This window comes from Lissotriton helveticus, chromosome 12, assembly GCF_964261635.1.
Source record: "Lissotriton helveticus chromosome 12, aLisHel1.1, whole genome shotgun sequence".
Classification (NCBI taxonomy): domain Eukaryota; kingdom Metazoa; phylum Chordata; class Amphibia; order Caudata; family Salamandridae; genus Lissotriton; species Lissotriton helveticus.
This window is the reverse complement of record NC_136073.1, coordinates 483,219,503-483,234,160: the sequence shown is the minus strand read 5'-3', so window position 1 is coordinate 483,234,160 and position 14,658 is coordinate 483,219,503.

Here is a 14,658-nt window from a genome sequence, read left to right as displayed (position 1 = left end):
GCAAGAGGTGTCACTCAATTGCGTATAAATCTCATTATTGTAATCAGACAGATTCATCACAACAACATTGCCCCCCTTATCCGCCTCCCTAATGATAATGTCCGAATTATCACTAAGGATAGAGAGTGCAAGACGTTCGCCTTTTGTTAGGTTGTCCTTATATTTAAATTTGTCATTTAAGCTCTAAGAGAACGTCTTGCACTCTCTATCCTTAGTGATAATTCGGACATTATCATTAGGGAGGCGGATAAGGGGGGCAATGTTGTTGTGATGAATCTGTCTGATTACAATAATGAGATTTATACGCAATTGAGTGACACCTCTTGCTATGAACCACTTTCTCAGAACCCTATAGGTCCTCTTACTATTCTAATCAATCAACTTTTGCTTGAATGGAAACAATCTGGCCTCTTGGACGATGACGAATACTTGTATCTGAAAGTGTTTAGACCAACCTATCCTTTGCTATACACCCTTCCGAAAGTACATAAAAACCTAGCATTCCCGCCTGGTAGACCTATCGTCTCAGGCATTGGGGGTCCCACAGAAAGACTAGCGGAATACGTGGACCTTTTTATAGGTCCGTTAGTGAAGAACTTACCATCCTATATCCAGGACTCGAAACATATTTTGGAAATGATGTCGGATATTGACTGGCAACCTGGAACTATTATAGTCACAATGGATGTGGTGTCTCTGTACACCAGCATCAATCCGGAACTAGGGATGCAGGCAATTGAGAGAATTCTCTCTAACCGTCCAGCTTCGCTGTGGGCTCACACGAAGATGTTACTTCGAATGATGGAAATCATTCTAAACAACAACGACTTTATCTTTGACCGCAAGTGGTTTAGACAGACAAAGGGGGTAGCTATGGGCTCGAAATGTTCCCCCTCCTTTGCGAATCTATTCATGGGGGCCCTTGAATCGGATCTCATTTGGGGCTCTAAAGGTGCCGAACATATTGACTCCATTTTATTTTGGGGACGCTACATTGATGATTGCTTCCTTCTGTGGTCTGGCACAATAGATTCTTTGAATTCTTTCTTTAATTATCTTAATGGAAACATTTGGGGCATTCAGTTCACTATGCAATTCAGCAAAGACAAGATGGAATTCTTAGATTTAGAATTTTACATAAAAGACAACAAACTCCACAGCAAATTATATAGGAAACCCACTTCCTGCAACTCAATTCTCCATGCCTGCAGCTCCCATCCTACACACCAGATACAGGCCATACCTTATGGTGAGTACTTAAGAGCCAAACGTAATTGTAGCGAGCCAAGAGAATTTGACGACTGTCTTAACAACATGAAAAGCAGATTTTTGAACAGAGGCTATCCCCTCCGGACTCTAGACTCTGCGGAGACAAGGGTTCGCCGTGCCTCGAGACCAGATTGTTTAAAGAAACGTACCGATAAAGATTCCTCTCCCCAGAAAATTAGACTCATTACTGAGTTTAATGCCTTACATCCAACAATCTCTAGGAGTTTCAATAGACATTGGAAAATGTTATTGGAGGACACGACATTAAAGGAATGGCTACCTGACAGACCAGCCATTACGTATAAGAAAGGATGTACACTGAAGAACAAACTTAGCCCTACTGTTCCACACAATACCGTGGCCACAAACTGGCTTACCACACGTAGTCTGGGTTTTTACAAATGTGGTTTTTGCTCGTTATGTGTGTGGTGTAAACATGGCACCAAGACATTCAGAGGCCATGATGGTTGTACATATTCAATCAGACACAACATCACATGCATAACCAGGTACGTGGTATATATTATTGAGTGCCAGTGTGGCTTGATATACGTAGGCAGTACTATCAGACCCCTTAAGGAGAGGTTAGCGGAACACATACGGGCTATCCAAAAAAGGGATCCCAAATATCCGGTTGCGCTGCATGTGGCAGCTTGTCAACCTTTGGAGGATGAAATAAAGGTGCGTTTCTTTGGGATTGACGTCATCCCCCCAAACATTAGGGGAGGAAACAGAGAACTGACTCTGAGGCGTAGGGAGGCCACGTGGATCATGCGTTTGCAATGCGTGGAACACAGGCTCAACTATGACCCGGAGCTTCAATTCTTCCTAGGGAACTAACCGTCCCTCTGATTGTACAGAATGTTGCTGCTGATCATTAACCATTGCTATATGAAAACTTTACAATAGTCAGTAAGATGTGATGTGTCTGACTCAATGGGTACTGCATGAACGTTCTCGTTGTTATTATGTCTACACGAACTCATTTTGGCTTCAACTGCTGTTTTTTTCTTTTGATTGTGTTTCATAATTATGTTTTAAAAATATGTAAAAATAATTTTGACATCTATGAAGAAATACCTAACTGAGGCCTCATCAAACTCTTAGAATTACACGTAACTTGTTTGAGAGACACAATGACGTGTTTGTTTAGCAATGAATTTGAATGTCACGAGTCACAGCATGATTTATGTGTCTGTCATTTAAGGGTGCTCAATACATAGGTCACCAATTTTTCACGACCACCTTTTGGGTTATAATGGTTGTTTCTCCCTTTTCTCGTATCGCATCACAGTTGTTTTATTACTCCCCATAAGGACTCATTTTCGTCATTTACTTATGGAATACAAAGGGCCAGCTCTCGTGTTTGAGATCCTTGAACGGACCGAAATACTTAGTTCGTTTTCTTTTCTGAAATGGACCGCTGACATACGGGATCACTGTCAGGATCTTCACGTTAGCTTTGTTGCGTAATTTAAGGTGAACCACTATTACTTTCTTGGTTCACGCTTCTCCACACTTTTATCCAAATATATATAAAATAATTTTTTTCATATACCTTTTAATAATTTTTTACCCTTTTGCTTGCCTGGAAACATAAACCCAGCATGCCTTTACGTCTACAAACCCTTCTTTATGAACCTTATATCAATCTGTGCGCCCTTTTGTACTGGATTTGAGGCTTCAAACCACCGCCTTTTACACACCTAAGATGGCGGACTCAGTAGGACATGTGATATGATCATTGCGTACCAGACAATGATTGATGAAGACTATTTAAAGCCCTCCGACTTCCGGTCACGTGTCCGTTCTTGGAACACGGCGACCGGGAATCAACGGAGGAGGGACTTCGACTAACAGGTAAGAGGCAACACTCTGGATATCTCCGTTTCTGTGGTTGATCTTCATGATCTTTGCACATGTAGACGACCCTAAATTAAAGTCCTCTTATGTGATTCTCTTAAAGATTGAACCTAACGCTACCCGTGAAGAGTTCTATACCTACACACAGAACGCGCTACTCCTGCAGTCGGGTCCCCTCCCGGTACAGCTATTCACGCACTTGTGTATAGGTATGCACCGTGCGTTCCGTTTTCTTCTTTTTACTTAAATGATGTATACGTTGTTCACTCTCCCTGGATTTGGCGAGAGAGTGTTGTCCTTTTGTAAAACAGCCTGTTGGTGTTTTCCTTCTTCTTTTCTCATGCAGTCATCGTCGAATACAGACATGCAACATTTTGTGTGCTCAAATATAAATTAGCGGTGTTAGAGACACTCCTGAACCCGGAACCAGGGTTGATCGAATAAATATATTGGCAGACTCGCCAATATCTTACCAGGGTGAGCCTTTACAATCTTCACAGTGTGCACCCTGCTAGAAGCACGCATTTGCCCTCGCTCATCATTCTCCCGTATATTATGTATACATATTCATGTGTACATTTTTCTTTTTTTATTCTTAACATAGACAAGCCATTTCTTCGCGCAGAGTATTCACGCATCTAACCGTGGATGCCCGAATGCTATCCACTAGGTATGCATTATCTGCTACTTTCCTTGGATACACATCACCTTTTCACAGCATGAGACTCCACTGGCATGCCTATTGCTTAGTTCGTTGATACACTCATACACCCTGACACCCCACAAACGCGGATTTCTAGTGAGCATGAGTTAACTATTCAATGCAACCTTATAAGAAATTTTGTACGATATTCACTAGCTTATAGAAACGCCACCTTTGAAGTACAACTTTGACACTACTCACAATTCGCCACCGTTACCAGGAGGAGCTTGTGTTTGTGCATGGTTCAACTATCACGAAAACGACCACGAAGGCACTTAATAATCCGTCACTATCACCTCCATGCACATACATGTTATAAATCCATGTAACAATTGTAACCTACTGAAAGTTACTATACATTTGTTTTATTTACTTTCATCAGCCCTGAAGAGTCGTGTTGACTCCACTTTAACACGATGAAACACGTGTCGGCTGAGCTTGGATCCAATTAAAACATCATTGAAAAGGAATTTGAACAAACAGATCTGCTGCTTTCTTTCAATTGTATCAATACCAATTGTTGTTTGTCTAAACTGTACACTGTTTTTTGTGGCTGCGAGAGCGTTGCTGTATTACAGTTTGGGTAATCTCTGATTGTCTTAGAACGGTTTTGGGTTAATCCGTTCGCTCTTCACGCGCCACACTCAAAAAAACTCATTTCCACACACTGTCCAGCGTACACTTCAGGTAGAGCGCCTTTTTCTGAAATTTCTAAGAAACCCTTCTAGCCGTGATCAACATTTGGAAAGGCTTAGCCACTGCACAGGACAAGGTTTAGAACTTTTAAATAAACGTTTCATATATTTTTTAAAGAAACTTTTTATATATTTGAGAAAGAAAGTTTTCTTGAAATCTAAAAATTATGGAACAGATGTTATGTGATAATCTTAATATACAAAACATTGCAAGCAGAGAACCACATAATTCCAGTATCGTCTCTAAAAGGTACATCATTTGTCATCTGAGCTACCATCCACCCACATCAACCCCACCTGAAATCTTGAGATATTTAAGAGTGTCACTGCACCACCAAGCGCCTCCATGACAAAGATCTTCCTTGATAACTTGAATTTCAATTTAAATGCCTCCACCAAAATCATAGGGATTGACATCTTCAACCAGCTAGACACCTTTGACATTGCCCAACTCATTATGCTCCCTAGCCCGAAACACGAGAAACTGTTTGGAACTTATATACTCCTCCGTTACCAAACAAACCTAAAAGTCAATTAAAGTAGAAATCCGCCAACATAGAACTTGTGCGCATTGCTAATGAAAACATAAACAGATGCAAAGTTGGCATTTCACTATGAATTTTGGGCTTTTACATTGACAGTAAGCTCTGCTTCAGGGTTTCACTTTGCACATATTTTGAACTTGCCCTGCATAGTGAAGCCCTTCCTTTTAGAAACAGACTGAATATCACCCACCCCCAGTCAAGCCCTATCACATATCAATGTACGCAGCACTCTGCTTGCAGGTACTCCTGAGATACTCGTCACTCCACTAAAGAATGTCATCCATGAAGCGGCACACTTCATCAAATGTTTTTCAAATTTGAAAATGATAACATCAAATCTCAAGAGCTCCACTCACTCCTACTGCCTGCTACAGCAAATACAGAATCTCCTACATCATCTACAAGGCACTGATCTCTGGCAAACAACCATACATGGTGACCATGATTAGGAAATCTGTTGGACCATGAATGACATGAAGAAGCACCATATCCGGTATATGGCTTGCCACAGACACTGACATTCACTCCCATTCACCTCTGCTCCTGGGCATTCATTATTGATTGCTTCTTCCATCCCTTACTCAGGGCATTGCCACTCAGGTTGCCATCCGCGCTGATGGGGCATGAGTCATTCTATCCCAGATTGTGGCTTTCACATGTGTAAGAGCTAATTGTGACCCCCCCCCCCGACCAGCACAGGCAATCATGTCCCCATGTCTGAAATGCAAGAGTTGTAACAGCATGCCACATCTGAATGGCCTGCTAAAGTAAGATTCTAGGATTCACTGTGGGATTCGAGGATTCAGGGATTTAAGTATCTACACAGGATTCAAGAAGTCCAGGATTTTTAACAATCTACTCAGGACTTGAGGATCCCAATGACAATAAAAACCACACCCATGGCATTAAAGGGAAGCTTGGGTTCTGTTCTTCACCTATGTTCTTGTCTCCCCAGCTGAGACAATTCAACATAAAATCTAAGTTCGTCTTCTCAGATGATACTTGCTTGTGGCGCATCTGAGAACTTCTTTGCAACATCATTTCAAAGAATGTTCTCACATATTTGCAAGTCTTCATTGAATTTCCTTGCATGCTTGCAACTCTTTAACCTCTTCTAGCGATTTCTTCAGAGATCTCAAGTTAATGCTTAGATAGGGGAAATTAGACCTATTTGTTTGGATTGTAAAACTGCTGCTGCATTCTTGAGCTACTCCTTGCTCTTACATACTGGAAATCTTGTCCAGCCTTCTAAGTTGAGGTGCAACTGCTGTCTCTTGGTCCTTATCAGTGTTATTTACAAAACTTGAGTGAACCTTTGTTCTGTTCTATGCCTCAAGTTGTGAAGCTTTATAATCCTTGTATTTAACTTCAGTACAGCACCAGTCTCATGATGATTTTCTTGGTACTGAGCCATTAATCTGTTCAGTGTCTTCTATAATGCACCTGTTGCTAAAGGTTTTCCTGATTGTTTTCAGTTTCTTTAGAATGTTACCTTTCACATAAAATCTATACAAAATGATGTAAGAGCAGAGAGTAACAGTGCTCTTGTAGACCGATTTAGCATAAAGGTGTTGTCATTCATGAGAGACTGCAGAACTCCCAAGAGAGCCTCCATTTTACGAAATGAGGTGTCTAACTAAAACCCAACATCTCTTTTGCGTATTCTCTTCTATCCTTATTTTCCTTCTCCTCACTTTGCCAACAATATTGAGTACAGTATTAGACTTGTTTGTTACTTTTGATGTTGAAGCAGACAGGTCGGTTCCACAACGTTCCTGCACTAACATTTGTATCTACAGGTCAGGGCTAGCTTGAGTCAGGCAATAGACACGTAAGAAAATGCCATACACTCTGTAGCCATTTTCACAGAATGTTGAACATAGTTACAGTACCAAATCTACCAGTCCATAACACTATTCCATTTCCAAAACACTAAAACATGCATCTACAACCAACACCTTACTGCAGCATCCAGAAAATGCTGACTTCTAACCTCATTGTGGTCTAATCCTTTCACCTTTTTTATGTGCAAGGATATTGTACCATAACTTGTAATAACACAAAGGGGCACTCATACTCTCAGTTTTCCAAGGGTAAATTGATTTGAAATTGTATAGATTTTGATCCCCAGCATATGTCATTATTAGCCACACAGTGTAACATTTATCAGGTTTAAATAACTGAAAGCAATATGACTTGCAATAGTGATTCCACCAATTGCTTCGTAGATCTATCTTAGATGGACATTCTCACATAAGTAGCAAATGTAATAGGCATGAAAACTCTGACCATCAATGAGAAACATTGTAACAGTACCCAAGTAGATGGATGAACACAAATTCACTTAATAACCTTATGCTTCTGTAAAACACTCTAATAAACATGTAAAAACACAGAAAATGAAATCATTCATTTCGTTTGATGAAAGTTTGTTGAATAGATAATATCTCAAACTCCTGCATAGCAATAATAGTTCCTCTTATGATGTGCACATGAAACCCCTAAGACAATATGCAAAGTTTGTTTTTCAGGCACTAAGAAAAGTAAGGATTATTTCATTCTTTGTGATTTAAATGCAATGTACTGTTTTAAAAAGATAGCTAAGATGTGAAGCAAATACATTGGTATTTGGCCTGATAGGGAGACTCTTTCAGCCCCTCCATGTTGTTTTTTATTCTGCTTTCCAGAGTCCTCTAGTAAGGATTTCTGGGATACAAAACTGCACAATCCAAGTTGAGGGTTTCCTTATGAGTTTTGGATAGATATTCCCAGTCCAATATGGCGACGTCCTTTCTTCCTGGGAGGTAATTCCTGTACTCTGGTAAAAAAAGGCCTCTACTCCTTTGCTCCAACACTTCTTCCTTCCTGTTGGTGTGTTTCCTCACTCCAGCGTTCTTCTGTAGTCTCTTGTTTGGTGATTGTAGTAATTGGATTTTCTTGCTGTTCCTGTCTTCACCAGTCTTTCGGGGGTGACCTTCTTCCTTTCTGAGCCTTGCTTCTCTGTTTGGGATTCCTTCCGGAAGCACCATCTGCTTAGGAGCTTTTTAAGGGTCAGCCGCATCGTGGCTATTGGAAGGGGTCACCCACACATCTGGAAGAACAAGACTGGTAAATCCTAGTCTTCCAGGGCTACCCACAGTCCGAGGTCTCTCAGTAGATAATAATATCTTAGGTTTGAAAGACATAGTGTTCCACTGTTCCAGGGATTGATGATATTCCTGTTTCCCTAAAATGGGACTAAAGGAGAAGGCTGACATGTACTTGAAATAATTATTAGTTATCTGTGTAAAGAACTTAGCTATGAAGCTGGCCAAGTTATTAGTATGCCTCATAGGTGATCAAAGTGTTGGGTACTACTTGGCATCCTATTATGAAATCCCATAATTTTCCAGCAGAAAAAAAGTACGTACCTGTTTTTTCTACCAACATTTTATACATCTGCATTGTTGACCTCAATTGCTGCCATTTTTCTTTATTTACATGTTGTATTTGTTAAGTGGAACAGCAACCTAGGAGTCTTATGCCATTGTCAATAAAGATATTTTAGTCAGAAGAAGCTTGCAGGAAAAAGCCTAGTTTTCGATTTTCTCAAAAAGTTATCAATTACATGTACCTTCAGCTCTAATGATATTAAGTTCCAGACTTGTGGCGCTTTGACTGGAAAGGGTTAGTTTTGACCTCAGCAGCCACTTGTAGAGCACAATATATGTAGATGGGCAAGTTCTTGCGAAGATAGTAACAAGACATATTCTAAGAGAAAGTGCTCTTCAAACTTTGTCGTTTCCCATTTTCTACTTCAAAATGTCACATTTCTGAATGACAAGGATCCCTTTCTGGTTTGTGGACAGGCCTTAATGTACTTGGAGGACTGAGTCACAACATAGTGAGTGCACCAATTGTTCCACTGCATTGCATAATTACCTCTGTTCCAGAATGGAAACTACTACATATCTTTTACCTTTACAAATAAGTAGCCATCACCTATGCAGCTATGTACATACTGGTATATTTCACACCATTTTATAGAAGGCACAAACAACTAGCTTTTAAAAATATTTTTATCAAAATCTCAATGCAGAATTACAAGTTGAATTAAAAGTTTAAAAACAAAGCAGTTGAAAGTTGCCACCTTCTAGATGCATTATCGCAAATCTAGTAAAGTGGTGTAGCAAATGTAATATAGCTTGGAGACACAATATTATCTATGTGCTGTTGGGTGACACAAGTTGTGTAGGTTTTAAGACCAGAAGGTATGTTTGTATTACTTTAGCCATAAAGTCCAATGGTGGCCTGTTACATGAGGTGTTTAAGGCTTCCAAATCTTTTAAATAAAGCAGTCCAGTTTTACTTGATGGCCCGTCATTACAACTTAAATGATGATTGCCATGCAGTTTAACAGGTAACACCCTCAGGGGAGGAGGAAAAAAATTATGTATGGGCAAAAACAAATTCTAGAGTACAACGTACGACAAAGTATCTGCAGAGCATGAAACAAGGAACTTGTAGAGGATGTGTGACGTTAAATCGCATTCCATTGTAGCGTATGCCATTACCACGCATTAGTTACAACGTGAATGCCATTACAATGCAAAACTTTACTGTGAATGTTATTTCAACAAATATGCCTTAACCATGCATGCCTTTACAACGAATTTCATTGAAAAAGCATGCATGTTAAAGGCATATGCGTGGCAAAGGTTTTCCTGATCCCTTCCCTAAACCCTAATCCCAGTATCTGGCATACCCCACCCTCCGGGCCCCAACTCTTCTGAAAAAATACCCTTCCCCTGCGCTAAACCCTAAAAACCTACCCTTGCGTGATCCCCATTGGCCCCATCCCTGCCCCTGCCCTAAACCCTAAAGCAATACCCTTGAACCCCCCCACCCCCCGGCCCTCAGCCCTTCCCCTAACCTAAACCCTAAAAGACTACCCTGACGCTTCCATCGTCCCCCAGCCCTATTTTAACAAACAAAACTAAAATAGTAGCCCCCTGCCCAGGGCCCAACCCCCTTACCTCTCTCCCCTTGCAGGCAGCTTGTCTGAGGGGTGATGCACGTCATTGTGAAGAAGCGGAAGTCTCACCGTCTCCTCTAACGGCATGGATTGCCTATCTTTGTTGGTGTTTTCACTCATATGCCCTTACTACTACACACATGCCTTTACCATACATACCTTTACAACGAAATTCCTTTTAAAGGCATGTGATGTCAAAGCATATGCGTAGTAAAAAATGAGAAATAAAGTCTACACATTGTAAGTACATGAGTGGAAATAGCTACGTTGTAATGGCATGCGTGGAAGCAGCTGCGTTGTAATGGCTGTTTCCCACTTGTAGAACATGAATGAGGTAAAAGGGTTTACATTCCCCACTAGTGAACTTATTGTTTTATAATAAAGCACATTAACACGTAAGAACACACAATTTGCCTGAAATGTAATGGAATCCGAAAATGTTTTTAAGATTTCTGACAGGAAGTATTTTCTTTTCTGTGCTAGAAGAACTGAACAGCAATAAACAAAAGCTGGAACAGGCAGGCTTGAGCGGAAAGAGCAGTTATATCCTGTGCTTTCAACAAGACCCTGTGGCAAATGGTGGAGCTTTATCACAGCAGGGACATGGCCTCCTGCAGCAAGTTTGACTGCATCCACCCTAGATCCTCTGCTCTGCTGTGGTTGACACATAAATTAGTAATGTCTTGGGCTACCCAGTAAAGGTTGTCAACCAACAGCTGAGCATGTGATCTGTCAATAAAACACAGCTGCTGCAAATCACCTTCACGAGCTCTGACACCTAATCCTCTGTTCTAAGAACTTGAGCCAAAAGAAAAATGAAGCATTACTGAGACGTGTGGTGTGTGGCCTGATTGTACACAAACATGAATATGAAGAAAAAGGTGCTGCAATATTTAACCATCAACTTGCAGTTGGGTTTTATAACTGTGTATTTATTATCCTGGAAGAACAGCCATGCCTTTATGACTGAAAAGGAAATAATTAAAGGAACAGGTGTACCGAAAATAATAAGACAAAAGATTAAAATGCAAAATTAAAGGACATATCTAATATACCGGCAGTATTTGTAATCGTATTCTAGAGCAGCAACAAGCATTTCAAGTTACTTAAATGTGTTCATTTGAGATCACTCCAGGTTGCAAATCAATTTACAACGTAAAACAGGTGCGAATAATCAAGGCTGAGGCAGCGTGAAATACCCAGGGCTTAAACGCGGTTAAAGAGTGTTGTGTGTTGGACTTCACAGAGGAATGCAAATAAAGGAGACTTTCTTGACAGCTTTAATATTGATTTTCTAAACTGCTAATCGAATTGCAGGCGTGGACACAGAAATTCAAGAAATATATTCCATAAAATGGGATAAGTAAAGCAACAAATGAAATTCACTGCATAAAATTAACATACTCTTAATTAAGAAATGAATGAAGAACTAAAATTAAACGAATGAAATAAGCGTAATGGGATTCTATGTATCGCAAGAAAATATGTACTGAAGTAATACATCAAAATTATTTGCTATATATGTAGTTGTTAGTAATGTAAATTCGGGGGCATGGCTTGGCGCCCAACGGACATGGCAGTGCGTCCGTGAGGCTCCGACATCATCGCAGGAGAAACGCACTTCCAGCACCCCCAATGTGCGAATAATCAGCCAGGAACCCATGGGAACCTCAGCTCACATAGATTAAGTTCGCTACCTCTGTTTTGACTTGCTGCAGTTTTTGCTAATATAACGCGAGCCAACGAGGATATGCAGCGGCGGCCGCCATTTTGTTTTCTGGACTTTACCGCGACTAAATGCCGTCACTGAAAAACCCTGTGGTAAATGTTCCCTGTTAATTTCCGAGGCTCCTGCGCCTTCTACAGTTCCAGCGCTCATCTTCAATCTTCAATTCCAAATTAAATTTTGAAGGAATCAAAACTCCTTACTGCTACTTCTGCAATGTACATATGCCTCCTTTCTACTAAACCATGTAACCTACAAAGAAAGCACATTTTACTTGCAGTTTTCATTCTTTTGATGTGACTTGGGCCACCTATAACACTCTTTTTTACTTCCACGAGAGACTTAAATAAAGGATTAAATATTGATAATTACCTAACTCCTCAAAATTCTGCTGTATGCTGGTCCTTCCTCGAAGAGATCTACTGCGACGCACTAACCCAGCTCTTTTTCACCTTTTCATTGGTGCTGAGGGGTTGTGGGTACGGCAACCATTCTCTTTTTTGCCTCAAAATCACCTCATGGAAGCTCTCTAGCATTAACATAAGCCATATTAGTGAGAGGATTAGCTAGAATATGCTGCTCTATATCACCCTGAAGACTCCATGTCTCTTGTGTAAAGACTTCCTTTGCTCAGCACATTTGTAGTAATTGCCTCACTATGCCTTCTTGACCAATAAACCAACAACTTATTTTGGGATGTGAATAAATAGTTTCCTGACATTTACGGACCCTTGCTACCATCTCGCTTGCATTTTTAAGGCTCTATCTTATTATATTAAACTGTATATCTTGTCCCACACCCAGCCTGTCAAATTTGTCAAATTTGTAATTTGGGTTGGCTTCTGAACTTTTGCATTTTCAATTTCATGGGACGGACAAAAGGCACTCTCTCTGGCATCTCTAAACCTAAACACACTTTAATCAAAAACTCTAAAGTTTTTTCAGAATTCTCTAACTTGGAAAGTTTAGGTCTCCACAAACTCGACCAGTGTGACGCAAATATGGATCCAGCGCACTTAACAACGGGAAAGTCTAAGGTAAAACATTTGTAAAAGGATCCCCCTTCACCTCCCAACTCAACTTCTCCAGTCTCAATGGATCTATTGTTACAGCAAATAAGAGCCCTCAGACCGTTTATGGAAGAAACACACACCAAGTTACAAATCTTGTCTGACAATTGGTCACAGATGGATGCTAGACTCACAAAAGTAGAACAGAACGTCTCCTCCTTCCAGGATACCACTAAATGCGTCACCTCCTTGCATTCTCAAGTATCAACACTACAGAAACAAGTTGAGGACCTTGAACACCGCAATAGGAGAAATAACATACGCATTTACAACTTGGCAGAGGGACTTTAAGGTGCAGATCCAATTGCTTTCTTTAAATCCTTCCTTCCTAAGATACTTCGTTTGCCAGAAGACACTGCACTGAATATACAACGTGCTCATAGACTGGGTCGCATTGCCAATACCACTTCATCTTCCCAAAGACCGAGAGGAGTCATTTTGTATTTTCTGGAGTATACAGATTTGTTAAAAGTTCTAAATGCTGCCAGACACCTTCAAAAGATATCATGGTCTGGTGCTACCTTATTTTTTGCACAAGACTACTCTAGAGCTACTGCGTCAAGACGTAACGCCATCCTCGACATGAGACCAACCCTGCATTCCATGGGTGCCATATACGCTCTATTTCATCCATGTTTATTCAAAGTCACCTACAATAACACAACAATTTCATATGATGATCCAGTACGCTTACAGAGTTTCATTAATGCACATAAGACAGATCTTATGGATTCTTTGAGACCTTCCTCTTCACATGGATCTTGACTTGCCTAAGCCATTCTTATTTGAGTCATTTTGTTCTTGTTGATTACAGGACTCATGCTGTTTGATGTTTTTGATTATTTTAAATATTACTTTTATCTTAGAAGTAGCTAATTCACATGACTAGTTCTTTCTTCATTATGAGTTTGCACTTGGTATAAAAGTTTAAGACGATCTTACCATTTTACTTCTTCTTTTTGTCTCCACAGTTACGTCTACGCTATGGCGTGTGTCCACTGTAGCTCGATCTGGCCCTCATTGGATGTTCCGTTTGTCCTATGTAGTTCCATGTCCCCCACATTTGTGTTCCCTTAATGTAGGTATGTTCTTTTGTTTTGTCCGTTGTCTTTTGTTTTCTTCTCCAATATTCCTCTTTCTTCATTCTTGGTGTCTTTTATATCCTTATGAAGTCTTATTTACTCTTCTGCACTTTCCTCACTATTACTCTGACATTTACTCACATTTGCTCCTCATTTCCTCATTCTCCTATCACTAATTCTATATCTCACCTCCTTAGTACTGTAATCACCTATTCATGGTCTATACTATGCACATTTCTTACTTATCTCTTATATGAGTTCTGAGTCACACTCCAACTCTTTCTATTTATTCCTATTCTCATACATTGTTCGTATAACAAATTGGTTTTTTGCCTTAAAGTTTTGTTATATTTTGCGCTTGATTGATTATGTCACTGAAACTTATCTCATGGAATGTTAGGGGTTTGAACTCCCCTATTATGAGACAGAGAGTACTTACTCACCTAGCTAAACTGAATGCTGATTTGGTGTCTCTACAAGAAACACATCGTACTGATAATGAATCTTTAAAATTAATGAAAGGTTGGGTAGGAGATATTTTTTCATCTCCATGAGATGGGAAACGTAACAAAGTGATGATACTCTGCATAGGTCACTTCCAATCTCACTCATGTCGCAAAACTCTGATAACGATGGCAGATGGTTGAAGGTCAAATTTTTATTAAAGTGTTCCAGGTTCTCTTCTTAACGT